This window comes from Bufo gargarizans, chromosome 4 (assembly GCF_014858855.1).
Source record: "Bufo gargarizans isolate SCDJY-AF-19 chromosome 4, ASM1485885v1, whole genome shotgun sequence".
NCBI lineage: Eukaryota > Metazoa > Chordata > Amphibia > Anura > Bufonidae > Bufo > Bufo gargarizans.
The window spans coordinates 219,502,972-219,525,257 of NC_058083.1; positions in this window are offsets into that span (position 1 = coordinate 219,502,972).

The following is a 22,286-nucleotide window of genomic DNA, read 5'->3' on the forward strand; positions in this document are numbered from 1 at the left end:
AAATGGGGTCATTTGTGGGGTTTTTCTACTGTTTGGGCATTGTAGAACCTCAGGAAACATGACAGGTGCTCAGAAAATCAGAGCCGTTTCAAAAAGCGGAAATTCACATTTTTGTACCATAGTTTGTAAATGCTATAACTTTTACCCAAACCATTTTTTTTTTGCCCAAACATTTTTTTTTTATCAAAGACATGTAGAACTATAAATTTAGCAAAAAATTTATATATGGATGTCGTTTTTTTTGCAAAATTTCACAGCTGAAAGTGAAAAATGTCATTTTTTTGCAAAAAAATCGTTACATTTTGATTAATAACAAAAAAAGTAAAAATGTCAGCAGCAATAAAATACCACCAAATGAAAGCTCCATTAGTGAGAAGAAAAGGAGGTAAAATTCATTTGGGTGGTAAGTTGCATGACCGAGCGATAAACGGTGAAAGTAGTGTAGTGCCGAAGTGTAAAAAGTGGCCTGGTCATGAAGGGGGTTTCACCTAGCGGGGCTGAAGTGGTTAAAACGCTTTGCACTTGCGCTGAAAAATTGCGCATTTTCCCGCAACGCACCCACATCTTGTCCGGCCCTCACACGCGACGCCCGAGTGAAAGAGGCCTTAGTGAGAAGAGTACGGGATATACCCTAGACACCACTGATGTACTCAGAAGTGTCTATAATAGACATTGGCATAGGTATTATGCATGGCTGACCTTAGATGTACTGTAGTTTCTCTTTATCCCTCCATTCCCCACAATGTAGCTATCCTTGCATTAGAATATCACCTCCACAGTTATAGTAAACATGTTCAAACATGTTCAAACAAGGGACGTGTCTATGGGAGCAAAATTCTCACCATCATTGGCGAATTTAACCATGGCATATTGGGAAGAACGTTATTTAGTCTCTGAAAATAATCCCTTTTCGTGCATGGTGGTCTGGTATGGCAGATACGTCGATGACCTGATCCTTATATGGGATGCGATGTGTCTGCCATACCGAACTTCATTGATTACGTTAATAATAATCTGTACAATCTAAGATTTACTCATCACTTAGATGCACACACTACTAGCTTTTTGGACCTGAAACATGCCCAAATTATTTGTATGGAAACGTTCCGCAAAGAAGTTTCAGGAAATACAATATTAAAAGCCAACAGCCATCATCCTGTTCATGCACTTAAAGCAATCCCAGTTGGAGAATTTATACGTGCACGCAGAAATTGCAGTACAAGTGTTGCTTTTTCTAGTGAATCCCAGTCAATCTGGACACGCCTGACTAAAAGAGGTTATCAAGACTGGATGTTATCCAGAGGTTTGAACATAGCTAGGAATAAATCTAGAACAGAATTATTGTTCAAACCTTCAAGAAATAATACCATAAAAAAAAGATAAAATAACCTCTGAACAACCTACACTTGTCCTGACATATAGTCGCCAGTTCACACAAATATAACATGCGATTAAAAAATGTCTCCCAATTTTGTATGAAGATGACATACTATATGATACCTTGAAAAATGGATGCAGAATAGTGTCGAGACGACCCACTCATTGGCCAGTGTTCTTTCTCCATATATGTTTGTGCGTACCGCAAGTAAACCATCAGGTACTTGGTTAAAATATTTAGGCTTCACTAAATGTGGAGGACGTCCTTGTAAACATGCAGATATGCCCTACATACAAAATATTTTCACAGTTCGATACACACTGAAATGTTCCCGATAAAAAGTTACATTAATTGTAACACAATGGGTATTATGTGTACAATCTGTGATCTTATGTATGTGGGGAGTTCTAGCAGAAAATTCAAAACAAGGTTGCGGGAACATATCAATTATATTTCCAATCCCCGACGGGTATATCAATTGCAGCAAATCATTTTATTACAGAACATAATTGCGATTTAAATAGATTCTGTATGTTTGCGATTGTAAAAATAGTGGTCCCGCCCAGAGGTGGTAACATGAAGAAAAAGATTTTGCAGCGGGAGGCATATTGGATCTTCAGATTGAATACCAGATACCCTTTTGGTCTCAATCTGAAAAAAGAATTGATGTATTTTTACTAATATTGCGATGTTTTATTAAGTGTTATTAGAAGGTTTCCTATTCAATTAGGTTTTTCTTTTTATTTTATCTTCTCATTTGTATGCTTTTTATTACGCTGTGTTCGCATTATCCGATTTTTTTCTAGACAAAACTGCACATGATCAAGGTTCCGATCTGGAACTTATGAAGTGATCTTATTATGCGACCTTGTCCTAGATAGGTGTTTTTGTATTTTGTACCTTATATTTTGCATTTTTGTGGGATTTATAAGTGTTGTTTTTAATATCATGTCAAATGTAGATAACGGGTGTAGCACAGGACAGAGTAAGTGCTTTGCCTCGCCCTGGGGGTGTGGTTCCCCCCCCTCCTTTTCAGGGTGAATGGATCTATTTAAACCCGAGGGTCAGGCAGTGCACACAGTTACGACTAAGAACGGTATGGTTCGAAACGCGGTAATGTGCGGGGGTGTGAGATGGTGTCCACATAATGTAATTTGTTACCTACTTCTACCATGTGCAACAGTTAGGAAATTGTGTAGTAATTTGTGTTGGTCTTCAATGGAATAATAGATCAAAAAGGGTATATACACACAGTCTGTAATATGAACAAATCGTCTACGCAAAGTTTTGAGCAGAAAATCCGCAGCGTAATACAGTACCAGCTATGTAGACTTTAAAAATCTCATGTACAGGGTGCGGAAATTTTCTGCGTGGGCGGATCCGTCATGGATCTGCAAAAACTGATCCGTTACAATAATACAACCACATGCATCCTTCATGAACGGATCCGTATGTATTATCTGTAACATAGCCAAGACAGATCCGTCATGAACTCCATTGAAAGTCAATGGAGGACGGATCAGTTTTCTATTGTGCAAGATTGTGTCAGAGAAAACGTTTGGCTCAGTTTTATCAGACGGACTCCAAAACGCTGCAGGCAGGTGTCCGCCTCCAGAGCGGAATGGAGACTGATCGGAGGCAAACTGATCAGAATGCATTAGGGCAAAACTGATCCGTTTCGGACCGCTTGTGAGAGCCCTGAACGGATCTCACAAACGGAAAGCCAAAACGCGAGTGTGAAAATAACCTAAGTTGTATGAGTCCAGTAATACACACCTCCTACTGCATATCATAGCTGCCCTTAGCAACACAGAGCATTATCTTTTCATGGTTCATGAAAAATCTTTCACTCTTTTCACTTAGAAAATATGTTTTCATTTCAGGTATCTATTAACATAATGGATCCTTAAAGAATAAGTGCAGGGTTTTGAGAATCTTAAAGAAGATGCATGATTGAAAAGCTCCATACTACACATACAAAAGAGTCAATTTCTGTTCAACCAGAATGACAAATTGCTGCAAATAATAATCACAAATTAATAGAGGAAGATAAAGCAATCAACTAACCGCTATAAATTTCACATTTCCTGAGCGCCTAAAGACATAATTGGTTTAAAGGCAGTCTGTCACCGCAAACTCACAAATTAAACTGTTCCTGGTGCTCTGCCGTAGACATGTACAGTATCCCAAATATACCTTTATTACCTGTTTTTTGATATTCTGAATCCCTGTAAAACGTCTTTTATTCATATGCAAATGACCTGAAAAGAGCCGAAAGGGCATTCCCATTGCTAACGGTGCCCAGGAGCTCCCAACTGAATGGGGCCAGAGACCTCCCCTCCCAGCACTGAATGGAGTTGTAATAATTTCAAAGGCCTTGCCTATTACATTCCATCCCAGCCTTAGTATGACTTTCACATCCATGCACCTGACCTGATGATCACAGGGCTAAGAGACTTGTGAAGACCATACCCATTTCATAGCTGGTGTCCAGATGCTCATTCAGTAAACAGCTATCTCTACTGGCACCTACATATGTATATCCTGGACAAATGTACATGAGCCCTGTATATGAAGAGGGGAGAAAGTCGCTGCCATACTCCTCTGCCAGTAACTTATCTCAAGATCAGGCAGTTAAAATACAGAAGGGAGGAATGTTGGGAGTCTCCCATACACATTGGATGATCAGTCTGACTCTGTCCTGTCAAAATCAGTGGGTTTGGTCAAAATGTATCTAATGTGCATGACCAGCTTCATTCATGGCACAAAGCACTGTGAACATTATATCTACAGAGCACATTAAAATTTTCTCAGAATGACTTCTAATGATGGGATATATTGATGATAATTGATGAAAATCCCTTTCTAGTAGCTTTAGTAGGTACCAACAAAAGGATGAGATAAATAAGGCATATGAAACGGAACTCAACACAGCATATTCTTAATCATATTATTTCTAAGTACACATAGGCATGCCTGCTCGGGCTTTTATTAATAGTGGATAGATAGTTAATAGTGGATCAGCTTAATCTGATTCCATGATTCCAAGGCAATGATTTAAGGGAACCTGTCATGTGGATATTTGATTATAATCTAACTAATTATATACAATCATTAACTACTAAAAAGTGCCTTAGATGTATTCACTTACTGGTGTGACAGATGGTTACCTCATAATATACACACAAAGATGCCACATGCCGCATGCTAATGAGCTGATTTGAGTCCAGCGTGATGTCAGTGAGTCCAGCGTTTGTTTAATTAACAGCTATAGCCACTCCCATGCCCACCTGCTGCTGATTTATATGGAAAATAACTGTCATTCAGCAGCAGGTGGGCGGGGAGAGTCAGGAGCTTATAAATATTCAGGACTCATCATTATCAGCTGGAGCTTTTCAATACAAGATGTTGGCAGATTGACTGGGTCAATTAAAGAAAGTGACCCAGCATTTTGCTAAGAGAATCAGTCACTTATTTATGTTGTCCTTAGTTAGGACACCATAAAACTGGTCACAGGTTCCCTTTAAGGACTGCAAGTTTCAAAACGCGTAGGTGGGACATGCAGTTTTGTTGCAATTTTATCTTTTCAATAAAGCCAGTTCACTTGAGTGGTACAGTTTATAGGTCACATTAAAGGTGGAAAGCGTTCTGAAATGTTTTATCTTTGTTTAATCTTAGAAATAACACGATAGGGTAAACAGAAGAAGTAGTCTTTCTTACCTATGTCTGATAAAAGTGTACATATGGAGCTGGCATGTCCGCTATAATGGCGGTCTGGGTATAAGTGCAGATGCGCTATGCGCTATTGGTGTCCACGCTATAGTGGGCGGGGAACACGGGTTGTAGTGTTCCCTCTATTGGTCAACTGCACGGTCATTCAAAATAGCCCAGGCTGTGATGCCAAATGGGGCGATTCCGCAGGAGAATAGTTGGCGCTTGCACAGTAGAGAGGAGTGCATTAGTACCGGTAATTAAATTGCGCTTGTGCACTAGAGAGGAGTTGTTACACCGCGCATGCGTAAAAAGCAGTCAGCACTAACTTACAGGCTATGCGGGAAGGAGTCACTAATAGAATAGTGCGTATGCGCAAGCGCAGGGGTAATTCATAGTGGCCATATTGGAAAAAGGTAATTGCCCTTTCAAATTGCTTTTCAAAATGATGTAATGTCCGGCTGAATAAAAACACTAATGTTTCATGGTAGGGATGGTGTGTTCAGGGGAATGTGCAGTGTTAGTTTTCCACCACACACATAATTTTGCATTTAGGCCAAAAAGTTAAACTTTGGTCTCATCTGACCAGAGCACCTTCTTCTACATGGCTTGTGACAAACTGCTAATGGGACTTTATATGGGACTCTATTTACTAATTAAGTGACTTCTGAAAGCAATTGGTCATACTGGATTTTTTTATGGGTATCAGAGTACAGGAGGCTGAATACAAATGCACTCCACGTTTTACTTTTCGCTTCACACATACTTGCTACTTTGTGTTGGTCTATCACATAAGATCCCAATAAAATACATTTAAGTTTGTGGGTGTAATGTGAAAAAATGTGGAAACGTTCAAGGGGTATGAATACTTTTTTAAGGCATTTTAGGTCATCATTATTTGATTGGTGGTGGTCTGACACCCAGAACCCCTGCCGATCAGCTGTTTGAAGAGGAGGGGGCGTTCCAAATGAGCACTGCCTCCTCCTCATTACACTGTGCTTTGTATCCCCTGTAGCAGTGCTGCAGTGTAATTGAGCAAGTACTTGTAATTACACTGCACTTCTGAAGCGACGGGCAGTGTAATGGAGAGGAAGCCACTGCCTTGTCTTCAAACAGCTAATTGGCGGTGGTTCCGGGTGTCGGACGCCTGCCGATCCTGAAGATATGTCATCAATATGAACAGGCAGCACAACCCCTTTAACTGATTAAGTTGAAAAATGCACCTTTAATTTATATAAATATTATTTTCAAATGTGCGAATCAATATATAAAGTACATCTCTTTGCATTCCAAACCTACATCCCCCTGAGAGGTCCATTAAAATGCTTTCCCAATATGATGCTAATGGATTCTCAACATAGATTATATTGGTAATTTGTGAATAACAAGCTAGCTGGCATCTATTAATCCATGTGAACAGGTTTTGATACTGTCTTAATGAATTGTATTTCTGAGATAAGCACTATATCTCTTCCACATGTCCAAGCAGCCAATGTGTTGGCTCTGAAATCAGTGAAATATGAAGTTGTAATGGAAGTCGGAGCTGTACGCTAGTCTTGTGTGATGCTGTGATTTGCTTTGCTCTGTTTACCAGACTCTTTTAGAAATTCTCAAGTGATTTACTTCAGAGACTTTTAATTCTCTAGTAAACCATCCAACGACAATCTGTATGTAAAATTGCTTCAGGTATAGACACAATTAGAATTGTGTAGTATTATATAGTACTGGAAAGCCATACTCAGCATCCACATATTTGCATATTGCAGTGTTTGCAGTCCTGGGATCTCTGGCGCCTGGAGCACTCTAATTGGGTGTGTACACAATGAGGACAGTATGGTTACATGTTAGTACCATTAGTCATAATGAGCATATATTTTCATCATGAGAGACCATCAGTTCTGATGATTGGCAAGTTTCAGAGAGAAGGAGAACAGATGGCATAGTTGCTGCTGCTCAATATTTTCTGATAACTACATTTTATAGTACTGTATGTAGTCCTGTAAAAACTGCATATGTCCCTAAGCTCATTTTGAGAGCACACTGCCCCCTCACCAGTAAACAGTAGCGTATATAACAGAACAGTCATCCCCATAGCAAAGATAAAAGTTAGGCTCCTTTCTCAGGTGCTGCTTAAAGCGGTTGTCTCATCCTGGACAATGGGGGCATATCACTAGGATATGCCCCCATTGTCTTATAGGTGCGAGTCAAACCGCTGGGTCCCGCAAGTGAATGAGGGACATACTGCGCATGAGCAGCCGCCCTCCATTCATTTTCTACAATGCAGGCGAAAAATTTCCGTCTGGCCCATAGAAATAATTAGGAGCGGGGGCCGCTCATGCACGGTATGCTCCCATTCACTTCTATGGGGAGCCAGTTTGGTGGTGGCCAGACCGGAGTCCTCCAGCCACCACCTTGCGGGGTTCCGTTCTCGATATACAGGTGAAACTCCAAAAATTAGAATATCGTGCAAAGTTCATTTATTTGAGTAATGCAACTTAAAAGGTGAAACTAACATATGAGATAGACTCATTATATGTAATCCGAGATATTTCAAGGCTTTATTTGTTATAATTTGGATGATTACGGCTTACAGTTTATGAAACCCCAAAGTCCCAATTTTGAGGTACCCTTTTCTGAGGAGGTATGGATTAATTAGCTGACTAGAGTGTGACACTTTGAGCCTAGAATATTGAACCTTTTCACAAAATTCTAATTTTAAGCTGCATTAATGCAATTCCTTTTAAGTTGCATTACTGAAATAAATGAACATTTGCACAATATTCTAATTTTTCTAGTTTCACCTGTAGGTGCGGGTCCCAGCGGTGGGACCCGCACCTATAAGACAATGGGGGCATAGCCTAGCGATATGCCCCTGATGTCCATGATGAGACAACACCTTTAATGCTGCCACACTGTTTTCCACTATGAGCAGGAGAACCTGGTGTCTTCATCCTATTTCCATAACTTTGTTGCATGTTCCACGTTTCGTTATTTTTCCACAGATCTACCAATTCCCAGCCCCCGCTGCATTCATCTGCAATGACTGTGCCAGCTTCTCAGACTACCCTTGCACACTGTGCTTTTGTAGTCTGAGACACGCCCCGTTCCCAAATTTGCCACCACTGCCAACATCAATCGGAGAAGCTAGCCTCCATTGTAGATGTATACAGAAGGGATTGATAATTGGCATATCTGCAGAAGGACTTAAAAAGGGCACCAGGTACTTTAAACTATACATTCTCCATGTTATGCTAACATTTTATGGAGGACCAAGAGGCCAATTTAATGTCAAGCATGGCTACAATCAGACAATGAATTAGAAAAGGACATCTCCAACCTATCAACTACTTCATTGAGACATGACTTGGATATTAAATAAGCCAGCACCTCATCTGCAGACAGCTGTTTCGGGGTGATGGCTCTTCATCAGTGCAGAGCAGACAGTACTGGTTTAACTGGGTGAGAAGCCAGAAGTCAGGATTTGGGAGGTACTATCTGTCCTTGGGGAGAGAGCTCCTTAGTCGGCCTGAGGAGATTTATATCCGAGTCATGTCTCAAGCCCTATTTAAAGGTTCGAACATTGATTTATAGGATAGCTGCCTTACATCTGGTGGCATTAGAAGCAGAGATTGTTAAGAGCTCATTTCCATCCGTTTCTTCCCAGAATTCCAGAAAAACATGTATGGCCTATAAGTCTCCTCACTCCTCACAGTATTAGATTTTGATTAGTAATATTGACTATATACTGTCATATATTTTGCTATTGAAAAGGTATTTTTATGTACAAAATGTTTTAGTAAGGCCAAGAATATGGTTGTGTTCACACTTGCTTTACTTTTTTTCCATCAGTTTTCCATTACGTTGGTCAGTATATGGTAACATGTTAATCTAAAAATGGAAGCAGAACATACCCATTAAAAATGAATGGTGAAAAAATAGACCAACATAGCTCCCTACTCAGGGCTGCAAGTGCTGAGAGACATTAAGTAATGTCAGTCTTCCATCTTTAATACTTCTAGAATAACAGAATATGAATTCTCTCTTAACAGATCTAAGAGGTGGTAAACCTGACACCTGAAAATGTGAACTATGGATTTCCCTTAACATAAAGCTCTTCTAATTATATGCTGTTTGGTAATACCGCCAATCATTAGTCCTCATTCATGTAAAAAGCTTTTAGAAAGGGTTATTTGTGAGAAATGTTGCAAGAACATACTGTACCAAGCTCGGCTCTTAATATACAGTAAGTCCACCTTCACTCTGATTCTTCTGTACGTGTAAATGAAATGAAATTATACTTTTATCAGTTTTCTAAGAGAAGACTGTACCAAGCTTCATGCTTTGTTCTTCACACCGTTAGTTGAAGAGAGGATCACGGCACTCAGTGTCTTCAAGCTAGTTTCATTTCAAGTTTATTCACCAACTGTGCGAGACTTTCTTAAAAAAGACTCATAAGAGTCGAAACATTGCACATTTGGTGAATAAACTCTGAAAGACACTGAATGCCGTGGTCCTCTCTTCAACTTACGACTACCAGGGGCCCAGAAGGCTAGGATTAGTAAGTAGTGCTGTCTCTTTTCTGGACTTTTGTTCTTCAAACCATTATTCTGATATACTGTTACTGTCTTATAACATTCAATGTATATTTCAACCAAAGGACTGTTCCTTGGTGCTATAGTGGAAAAAGGTAACACAGTACTGGGATAGTTACTGCATTGAATGAAAAGAGACCCTCCAGTTCAGGGAGAAAATTTACATTAACTGGGGAACAAACAGGACATTTACATGGTGACCTCTTCTTCATCTTTTCAGCCGCAGATCAACCAATTTCTAAGCCATTTGCAGTTAGACTATCGGATGCATACTATGCATTTGATAGTCCAAGACACTTTCTGCTCACGTGAGCATTGCTGGCCAAACAGAGGGCAGCAGGAAGTGCCAAATGCGCAGTATACATAAGGTAGTCTGAGAAGTTGTGCAGCTATCTTGGATCACAGAAGAGGAGTCTGAAAATTGGTGGACCTGCAGCCTAAAAGGAGGTCACCATATAAGTATTGTTTTCATTTCCCAGTTAAGTTTTTTTTTTTTTCTTGAATTGTCGGGTACTAGCTTTAATGTATCCAAGGCACATCACTCAGGAAGAAGTATCTGCCACTTTGGGTTGGCCACTTCAACAATTTCACTTTGTTAGAAGGGTCTCAGGCTGATTACATGGTGTTTTGCTGCTTAGACCCTCAGCATTCTGCTTTAATCTGTGCAGGAATTTGTCCGAAAGTGTTAGGCTGAGTTCACACGGGCGAGATTTCCGCGCGGGTGCAATGCGGGAGGTGAACGCATTGCACCCGCACTGAATCTGGACCCATTCATTTCTATGGGGCTGTGCACATGAGCTGTGATTTTCACGCATCACTTATGCGTTGTGTGAAAATCGCAGCATGCTCTATATTGTGCGTTTATCACGCCCCATAGAAGTGAATAAGGGGTTAATGAAAATCACAAGCAAGTGCGGATGCAGTGCGATTTTCACGCATTGTTGCTAGGTGACAGTCTATTCACTGTATTATTTTCCCTAGCCGGTAGTTCATCATTTAAGAAGTAAAGAAGAGACCGGAAACTACGCGATCAAGAGGAGAAGGTGAGTTCATTTTTATTTATTTTTTAACCCTCAATTGATCACCTACTAAGCATTCTGTATTCAGATTGCTATTATTTTCCCTTATAACCATGTTATAAGGGAAAATAATAACATCTACACAACACCGATCCCAAATCTGAACTTCTGTGAAGAAGTTCGGGTCTGGCTACCACAGTCGGTATTTTATCACACGCGTGCAAAACACATTGCACCTGCGCGATAAAAACTGAACATCGGAACGCAATCGCAGTCAAAACTGACTGCAATTGCGTACCTAATCGCGCGGGTTTGCCGCAATACACCGGGTTTGCCGCAATCGCGTGAACCCAGCCTTAATTTCTGGTACAGCATTATACAGTCAACATTGGAATGATTGGGTCATACACTGACATGCAGGGCATCTAGAGTGAAAGAAATACTCTTTGTTCTGCTTCTGTTCCAGTTGATAGATGGGGATCTTGAACTGGGGGACTCCTCTTTACTAACCTAACATTTCCCAATAGGGTATTTTAAAATGGGTTTTCTACTTCTAACCTCTCCACCAGCTCGTAGCAGCTTTATGGAGACTACACCACTCGTTGCAGCTTTGTCTACATCTGCACACTAATCTTGTTCTTAACATTACTTGTCTGTGATAGCCTAATAGTTGTCAGACTTATATCTTTTGCAGCTTTTTTCTCTGTCCTTTTCACTGCTACACAAAGCGCTTTATGAGGACAGAGTTTATCTGAGGAAAGATTCTGTTTTATTGTATCATCCACTCCTGTTCTGCTGTTCTACAATATTCTTTACTGTGGGCATGCTGTGAGAACATAGAGACTGCAGCAGGGCACTGAAATCAGTAAAAATATTTAATATCCTCTTAGTAAGAATTAATACATTGTGGGGTTTAAATTCAATGGCACTGGCTGCGATCAAGCCTAACATAATCTGGATGTACTGATCGCTAAGAGGACTGTGCCTTTTTTTTTTGCACCTGGTTAAATTGGATATTGAATAGTTCATTAAATAGGTGATATCACATTTTATTAGAAAAGAAACCAATTATTCTGGCAAATATCCAGTAACTTCATACTCATTATACAATGCTGGACTACAATGCCTAATCTTCAGACAGAATGAGCATTGATTATAAACGCGTGACCATTGACCCATTACACTGACCAATATCGTTCCTGCAGTCATTCCTTCCCCATTCAGTTATACTGATTAGTGGCAGAACCCGATTACACAGGAAGATGCACTGCCAGTAATCGAGCACTTTTCATTCTGAATGAAAAGAGGCAATTAGCTTACAAACAAGCTTCTTTAGGCCTATTGCACACGGCCGTTTTTTTTTCCCGTTTACTGGCCGTTTTTTGCGTTCCCTATACGGTCCGTATACGGAACCATTCATTTCAATGGTTCCGCAAAAAAAACGGAATGTACTCCGTATGCATTCCGTTTCCGTATTTCCGTTTTTCCGTTCCGTTTTAACATAGAACATGTCCTATTATTGCCCGCAAATCACAGTCCGTGGCTCCATTCAAGTCAATGGATCCGCAAAAAAAACGGAACACATACGGAAATGCATCCGTATGTCTTCCGTTTCCGTTCCGTTTTTTCCTGAACCATCTATTGAAAATGTTATGCCCAGCCCAATTTTATCTATATAATTACTGTATACTGTATATGCCATACGGAAAAACGGAACGGAAAAACGGAACAGAAACGGAAACACAACGGAAACAAAAAACGGAACAACGGATCCATGAAAAACGGACCGCAAAACACTGAAAAAGCCATACGGTCGTGTGCAATAGGCCTTAGGCTGAGTTCACACGAGCGTGACAGATTTGGTCCGGATGCGTTCAGGGTGCGTTCAGTTAAACTCGCACCATTTTGCAAGCAAGTTCAGTCAGTTTTGGCTGCAATTGCGTTTAGTTGTTCAGTTTTTTCCGCGCGGGTGCAATGCGTTTTGATGCGTTTTTCACGCGCGTGATAAAAAACTGAAGGTTTACAAACATCTCCTAGCAACCATCAGTGAAAAACGCATTGCATCCGCACTTGCTTGCAGATGCAATGCGTTATTAACGCAGCCCCATTCACTTCTATGGAGCCAGGGCTGCGTGAAAAACGCAGAATATAGAACATGCTGCGATTTTAAAGCATTGCAGAAGTGATGCATGAAAAAAAACGCTCATGCGCACAGCCCCATTGAAATGAATGGGTCAGGATTCAGTGCAGGTGCAATGCGTTCACCTACTGCATTGCACCCGCGCGGAAATCTCGCCCGTGTGAACTCAGCCTTATAGGCAGATCAGATTTTCAATTATATGGGCCAATTGTTGAGAATAATTATTTCTATGATTGATAGTTTTCCTGAAAATCAAGTGGTATAATAGACCGTCAAGGATCATCTTTTAGGGTACTTTCACACTAGCGTTATTCTTTTCCGGCATTGAGTTCCTTCACAGGGGCTCAATACCGGAAATGATCTGATTAGTTTTATCCCCATGCATTCTGAATGGTAAGAAATCCGTTCAGGATGCATCAGGGTGTCTTCAGTTCAGTCTTTTTGACTTTTCAGGACAGAGCTAATACCGCAGCATGCTGCAGATTTTATCTCCGTCCAAAATCCTGAAACACTTGCCGGAATGCCGGATCCGGCATTTTTTCCCATTGAAATGCATTAATGCCGAATCCGGCCCGAGTGTTCTGGCAAAATGGATACGGCATTGCGGTCTCCGCAAAAAATGTGAAAAAAATAAATGCCGGATCAGTTTTTTCCAGATGACACCGGAAAGACGGTTCCGGCATTTCAATGCATTTTTTCATACAGATCAGGATCCTGATCTGTCTGACAAATGCCATCAGTTTTCGTCCGTATTGCCGGATCCTGGAATCCTGTGCCGCAAGTGTGAAAGTACCCTAACTCCTTCACTACCGAGCGACTTTTCACCTTAAATCCCAGGCTGATTTTTGCAAATCTGACATATGTGACTTTATGTGGCAAAAATTTTGAAAAATTTGCAAATTTAAATGTCTCTACTTTAATAATAGATAGTACGGTAATAACTCCAAAAATAGTTACTACTTTACATTCCCCATATGTCTACTTCATGTTTGGATAATTTTGTGAATGCCATTTTATTTTTTGGGGACGTTAGAAGGCTTAGAAGTTTAGAAGCAAATCCACTTTTTAAGGACCAGTTCAGGTCTGAAGTCACTTTGTGAGGCTTACATAATAGAAACCACCCAAAAATGACCCAATTTTAGAAACTACACTTCTCAAGGTATTCAAAATTGATTTTTATAAACTTTTTAACCTTTTAGATCTTTCACAAGAATTAATGGAAAATGGAGATGAAATTTCAGAAATTCACTTTTTTGGCAGATTTTCCAATTTAAAATAAAAAAAATTCCACTAACAAAGCAAGGGTTAACAGCCAAACAAAACACAATATTTACTGTTGTATGGGCAGACGGCAGGGCGCAGAAGGAAAGGAACGCCATATGGTTTTTGGAAAGCAGATTTCACTGGGATAATTTTAAGCTGCCATGTCACGTTTAAAGACCCCCTTGATGCACCCCTAGAGTATAAACGCCAAAAAAAAAATACAATTTTGGAAACTACGGGATAAGGTGGCAGTTGTATTGGTACTATTTTAGAGTACATATGATTTTTGGTTGCTCTATATTACACTTTTTGTGAGGCAAGGCAACAAAAAATAGCTAGTTTTGGCACCATTTTTATTTTTTGTTATTTACAGTCTTCATCTGACAGGTTAGATCATGTCCTTTTTTTATAGAGCAGATTGATTTGGATGCGACAAATAATAGTTTTTTTAATTTTTTGGGGCGACTGTCTTATTTAGGGGCTCATTTTTTGCAGGATAAGATGACGGTTTGATTGGTACTATTTTAGGGTGCATATGACTTTTTGATCGCTTGCTATTGCACTTTTTGTGATGTAAGGTGACAAAAAATAGCTTTTTTTACACCGTTTTTATTTTCTTTTTTTTTACGGTGTTCATCTGAGGGGTTAGTTAATCTAATATTTTGAAACATAAGGTTCTTACGGACGCGGCGATACTTAACATGTATACTTTTTTTATTTGTTTATGTTTTGCACAATAACAGCATTTTTGAATAAAATAAATAAATCATGTTTCAGTGTCTCCATATTTTTTTTATTTTTTGGGCGATTGTCTTAGGTAGGATCTCATTTTTTGCGGGATGAGATGATGGTTTGATTGGTACTATTTTTGGGGTGCGTGTAACTTTTTGTCGCTTGCTATTATACTTTTTGTGATGCAAGTTGACAAAAATGGCTTTTTTGACACCTTTTTTTTGTTTTTACGGTGTTCACCTGAAAGGTTAGGTCATGTGATATTTTTATATAGCAGGTCGTTATGGATGTGGCAATACCTAATATGTATCCTTTTTTTTTATTTATGTAAGTTTTACACAATGATATCATTTTTGAAACAAAAAAGAAAAACATGTTTTACTGTCTCCATAGTCTGAGAGCCATAGTTTTTTCAGTTTTGGGGCGATTGTCTTAGGTAGGGTATCATTTTTGTGGGATGAGATGACGGTTTGATTGTTATGATTTTGTGGTTCGTATGACTTTTTGATAGCTTGGTATTACACTTTTTTTACATCGTTTTTATATTTTTTTTTTTTGGTGTTCACCCGAGGGGTTAGGTCATGTGGTATTTTTTATAGAGCAGGTTGCTACTATGTCTACTTTAGGCCCCACCTTAGGCCCCTTTCACACGAGCGAATTCTCTGCGCATAGCGCCATCACTGAATCTGAACCCATTCATTTCAATGGGTCTGTGTACATGAGCGTTATTTTCGCGCATCAGTTCTGCGTTGCATGGAAAACGCAGCATGTTCTATATTCTGCGTTTTTCACGCAGCCCTGGCCCCATAGAAGTGAATGGGGCTTCAGTGAAAAAGTCCAGATGCAATGCGTTTTTCACTGATGGTTGCTAAGGCCCCTTTCACACGAACGATACAGATTGGCTCAGGATGCATTAAGGGTGTGTTCAGTGAAACTCGCACCATTTTGCAAGCGAGTTCAGTCAGTTTTGTCTGTGATTGCATTAAGTTGTTCCGTTTTTTCCACGCGGGTGCAATGTGTTTTGATTTGTTTTTCACACGCATGTTAAAAAACTGAAGGTTTTCTCTTAGCAACCATCAGTGAAAAACGCATTGCATCTGGACTTGCTCCCAGATGCAATGCGTTTTTCACTGAAGCCCCATTCTCTTCTAGGGGGCCAGGGCTTCGTAAAAAACGCAGAATATAGAACATGCTGCGTTTTTCACGCAACGCAGAACTGAAGTGTGAAAAAAACACTCATGTACACAGACCCATTGAAATGAATTGGTCAGGATTCCGTGTGAGTGCTATGCGTTCACCTCACGCATCGCACCCGCGCGTAAAACTCGCTTGTATGAAAGGGGCCTAAGAGATGTTGTTTGTAAACCTTCAGTTTACATTCATGCATTGTACCCATGCGAAAATAATAATAATAATAATAATATTTATTTATATAGAGCCACCATATTCCGCAGCGCTTTACAAATTCATAGGGTTTGTGTACAAAACAAAAGTAATTGGCTAATATACAACTGAAACACTAGGAGTCAGGGCCCTGCTCGCAAGAGCTTACAATCTATGAGGAATTGGGGGATGACACATAAGGTAGTTGACTGTAATAAGTAGGATTCGAGCCATTATTGAACTGACAGGAGTGGTGCCGGCCGATCTGCTTCAGGTAAGGGGACTGCTAGAGGATTGAGTTCAGGCCAGAGGAGTTGGTGGGGGAGAGGTTTAGTCGGGGAAAAGTCATTTTAGGTAGCTTGATAAGCCTGCCTTAAAAGATGTGTTTGTAAGGCATGTTTGAAAGTGAATAAGTTGTGAATTGACCTAATATTCCGGGGCAGAGTATTCCAGAGAGGAGGTGCAGCTTGAGAAAAGTCTTGAAGACAGGAGTGAGAGGTACGAATTATGGAGGTTATTAATCTTAGGTCGCTAACAGAACGGAGAGCACGAGTAGGGTGGTAGATGGAGATGAGGGAGGAGATGTATGGAGGGGCAGCACTGTGGAGAGCTTTGTGGGTGAGGGTGAGAAGTTTGAACTGCATTCTGTGGTGGATGGGCAACCAGTAAAGTGACTGGCATGGACTAGTAGCATCAGTGTAACAGATGGATAGATAGATGAGCCTAGCTGCAGCATTTAGGACAGACTGAAGGGGGAGAGTTTAGTGAGAAGGAGACCGATTAATAATGCGTTGCAGTAGTCAAGACGAGAATGAATCAAGACAGCAACAAGAGTTTTTGCCGTTTCCACCTTAACCACTTCAGCCCCGCTAGCTAAAACCCCCTTCATGACCAGGCCACTTTTTACACTTCTGCACTACACTACTTTCACAGTTTATCGCTCGGTCATGCAACTTACCACCCAAATGAATTTTACCTCCTTTTCTTCTCACTAATAGAGCTTTCATTTGGTGGTATTTCATTGCTGCTGACATTTTTACTTTTTTTGTTATTAATCGAAATTTAACGATTTTTTTGCAAAAAAAAAGTCATTTTTCACTTTCAGCTGTAAAATTTTGCAAAAAAAAACGACATCCATATATACATTTTTCGCTAAATTTAAAGTTCTACATGTCTTTGATAAAAAAAAAATATGTTTGAGCAAAAAAAAAAAATGATTTGGGTAAAAGTTATAGCGTTTACAAACTATGGTACAAAAATGTGAATTTCCGCTTTTTGAAGCAGCTCTGACTTTCTGAGCACCTGTCATGATTCCTGAGGTTCTACAATGCCCAAACAGTAGAAAAACCCCACAAATGACCCCATTTCGGAAAGTAGACACCCTAAGGTATTCGCTGATGGGCATAGTGAGTTCATAGAACTTTTTATTTTTTGTCACAAGTTAGCGGAAAATGATGATGATTATTTTTTTTTTCTTACAAAGTCTCATATTCCACTAACTTGCGACAAAAAATAAAAAATTCTAGGAACTCGCCATGCCCCTCACAGAATACCTTGGGGTGTCTTCTTTCCAAAATGGGGTCACTTGTGGCGTAGTTATACTGCTCTGACAATTTAGGGGCCTATATGTGTGAGAAGTACTTTGCAATCAAAATGTGTAAAAAATGACCGGTGAAATCCGAAAGGTGCACTTTGGAATGTGGGTCCCTTTGCCCACCTTGGCTGCAAAAAAGTGTCACACATCTGGTATCGCCGTACTCAGGAGAAGTTGGGGAATGTGTTTTGGGGTGTCATTTTACATATACCCATGCTGGGTGAGAGAAATATCTTGGCAAAAGACAACTTTTCCCATTTTTTTTATACAAAGTTGGCATTTGACCAAGATATTTTTCTCACCCAGCATGGGTATATGTAAAATGACACCCCAAAACACATTCCCGAACTTCTCCTGAGTACGGCGATACCAGATGTGTGACACTTTTTTGCTGCGAAGGTGGGCAAAGGGGCACATATTCCAAAGTGCACCTTTCGGATTTCGCAGGCCATTTTTTACACATTTTGATTGTAAAGTACTTCTCACACATATGGGCCCCTAAATTGCCAGGGCAGTATAACTACCCCACAAGTGACCCCATTTTGGAAAGAAGACACCCCAAGGTATTCCGTGAGGGGCACGGTGAGTTCCTAGAATTTTTTTTTGTCACAAGTTAGCGGAAAATGATGATTTTTTTTTTCTCTTTTTTCCTTACAAAGTCTCATATTCCACTAACTTGCAACAAAAAATAAAAAATTCTAGGAACTCGCCATGCCCCTCACGGAATACCTTGGGGTGTCTTCTTTCCAAAATGGGGTCACTTGTGGCGTAGTTATACTGCCCTGGCAATTTAGGGGCCCATATGTGTGAGAAGTACTTTGCAATCAAAATCCGTAAAAAATGACCGGTGAAATCTGAAAGGTGCACTTTGGAATGTGGGTCCCTTTGCCCACCTTGGCTGCAAAAAAGTGTCACACATCTGGTATCGCCGTACTCAGGAGAAGTTGGGGAATGTGTTTTGGGGTGTCATTTTACATATACCCATGCTGGGTGAGAGAAATATCTTGGCAAAAGACAACTTTTCCCAATTGTTTTATACAAAGTTGGCATTTGACCAAGATATTTTTCTCACCCAGCACGGGTATATGTAAAATGACACCCCAAAACACATTCCCCAACTTCTCCTGAGTACGGCGATACCAGATGTGTCACACTTTTTTGCAGCCTAGATGTGCAAAGGTGCCCAAATTCCTTTTAGGAGGGCATTTTTAGACATTTGGATCCCAGACTTCTTCTCACGCTTTAGGGCCCCTAAAAAGCCAGGGCAGTATAAATACCCCACTTTGGAAAGAAGACACCCCAAGGTATTCAATGAGGGGCCTGGCGAGTTTATAGAAAAAAAAAATTTGGGCATAAGTTAGCAGAAATTTATTTTTATTTTTTCTCACAAAGTCTCACTTTCCGCTAACTTAGGACAAAAATTTAAATCTTTCATGGACTCAATATGCCCCTCAGCAAATACCTTGGGGTGTCTTCTTTCCAAAATGGGGTCAGTTGTGGTGTGTTTGTACTGCCCTGGCATTTGAGGGTCTCCGCAATCATTACATGTATGGCCAGCATTAGGAGTTTCTGCTATTCTCCTTATATTGAGCATACAGGTAATGAGATTTTTTTTCCGTTCAGCCTCTGGGCTGAAAGAAAAAAATGAACGGCACAGATTTCTTCATTCACATCGATCAATGTGGATGAAAAAATCTCTACCCAAAAAAAAAAAAGGAGGGGAAAGGCGTCTGCCAGGACATAGGCGCTCCGCCCAACATCCATACCCACTTAGCTCGTATGCCCTGGCAAACCAGATTTCTCCATTCACATCAATTGATGTGGATGAATAAATCATTGCCGGGATTTTTTTTTTTTTTACATACAAAGTGTTTGCCAAAGCATAGGAACGCCGCCTCCTCCTCAGCTCGTATGCCTTGGCAAACGTATCTGTTACTGCAGAGTAGAAATCTCGTCTTGCAGCGCCGCATACACCGAGTTGCGTGTAATCTGACAGCAGCGCAATGCTTCTGTCAGAATGCACATCAGTGCTGCAGCTGGTCGATCGGTTGGTCCACCTGGAAGGTAAAAAAAAAACAAAAAAAAAAAACAGGCCGCAACGCAATAATTTTATTAACTTTGCAACAGAACATATAAACTTTAACTTTTTTAACTGAACATTAACCTTTTTGCTTACTGGTGTTTTGTTTTTTGTTTTTTTTGTTTTTTTACCTTTATAGAACAAACCTCTCCTTCCCCATGGGTCAATGTGCAAAGCACAAATCGCCCAAAGATGTGGCGAAGTGCGTTATGTACTTTGTCCCAGGTGAAAGGAGAGGTTTGCAGCAGCTGTGTGAGTGAATGGGCCCTAATAGCCCTGTGTGCCTGTCCTGGTGAGATGATCCCTATGCTAATAGTGTACCTGTGAGTGGTACTTCCGGAAACACTCTCCAAAGCATAGGGCAGGGTGGTCAGGACAGTCAGGACAGAAATAGCGGGTGTCACGCCTTATTCCACTCCTGCTACAGACACGACATCTTTTTCGGGGTGACGGTTGGGTTGAGGTACCAGGAACGACATTGGGGAAATGTTGCTCGTGTAGACGGCTAACTACACTGGTGGATGGGGCCACGGAACCTCCTGGGTACAGGAGGTTCTCGATGATCTCTTCCTGAAATTTGAGGAAGGATCCAGTTCTCCCAGCCTTACTGTAGAGAACAAAACTATTATACAGAGCCAATTGAATTAAATATACAGACACCTTCTTATACCAGTGTCTGGTTCTGCGGGAAACTAAATACGGAGACAACATCTGGTCATTGAAGTCCACCCATCCCATGTGAAGGTTATAGTCGTAGACTGAGAGGGGCTTTTCAATGACACGGGTTGCTCGCTCAATTTGTATTGTCGTGTCTGCGTGAATGGAGGAGAGCATGTAAACGTCACGCTTGTCTCTCCATTTCATAGCGAGCAGTTCTTCGTTACACAGTGCGGCCCTCTGCCCCCTTGCAAGACGGGTGCTAACGAGCCGTTGGGGGAAGCCCGCGCAACTAGTTCGCGTGGTACCACCGGCGCCAATCCGTTCTAGAAACAAATGCCTAAAGAGGGCCACACTTGTGTAAAAATTGTCCACATAAAGATGGTACCCCTTGCCGAATAAGGGTGACACCAAGTCCCAAACTGTCTTCCCACTGCTCCCCAGGTAGTCAGGGCAACCGACCGGCTCCAGGGTCTGATCTTTTCCCTCATAGATCCGAAATTTGTGGGTATAGCCTGTGGCCCTTTCACAGAGCTTATACAATTTGACCCCATACCGGGCGCACTTGCTTGGGATGTATTGTTTGAAGCCAAGGCGCCCGGTAAAATGTATCAGGGACTCGTCTACGCAGATGTTTTGCTCTGGGGTATACAAATCTGCAAATTTCAGGTTGAAATGGTCTATGAGGGGCCGAATTTTGTGGAGCCGGTCAAAAGCAGGGTGGCCTCTGGGACGGGAGGTGCTGTTATCACTAAAGTGCAGGAAACGCAGGATGGTCTCAAATCGTGTCCTGGACATAGCAGCAGAGAACATGGGCATGTGATGAATTGGGTTCGTGGACCAATATGACCGCAATTCATGCTTTTTAGTTAGACCCATGTTGAGGAGGAGGCCCAGAAAAGTTTTAATTTCGGAAACTTGGACTGGTTTCCACCGGAAAGGCTGGGCATAATAGCTTCCCGGGTTGGCGGTTATAAATTGTGTGGCATATCTGTTTGTTTCGGCCACAACTATGTCTAAGAGCTCCGCAGTCAAGAACAGCTCCAAAAATCCCAGGGCCGAACCGATCTGAGCTGTCTCAACCCGAACTCCAGACTGGGCAGTGAAAGGGAAAACTACAGGTGCGGCTGAAGTTGGGGACTGCCAATCAGGGTTTGCCAGCACCTCTGGGATTCTAGGGGCTCTACGGGCACGTCTTTGCGGTGGCTGCGACGGGGTCACTACTGCACGTGCCACCGTACCAGCTTCAACTGCCCTTCTGGTGCTCGCTACTTCACCAGGTTGTACGGCAGTGCTGGTACTAGGTCCAGGAAGGGCTGGGCTGCTGGTGTATGCCTCACCACGTAATCCGACAGCACCAGCCCCACTCTGCTGCTCTTGAAGCGGATCCTGCGCAACCTGCGGTCTAGCGACACGGGGCCGGGTACGCCTGGTGCTATCAGGGACCTCAGCCTCCTCGTCCGAACTTTGGGTCAGAGAGCCACTGCTTTCTACAGGTTCGTATTCTGACCCGCTGGATTCATCAGATGAGGGTTCCCATTCCTCATCCGACTGGGTCAGAAGCCTGTAGGCCTCTTCAGAAGAATACCCCCTGTTTGACATGAGGGCAACTAAATTTAGGGGTATTCCCTGAGACTACCCAAGAAAAAAAAGCAAGCTTGTCTTACAAAGGGGACGCTAGCGAAGTACCGGAGGCCGCTGCGGTTGATAAAAAATATCAAAACTGATTTTTTTTAT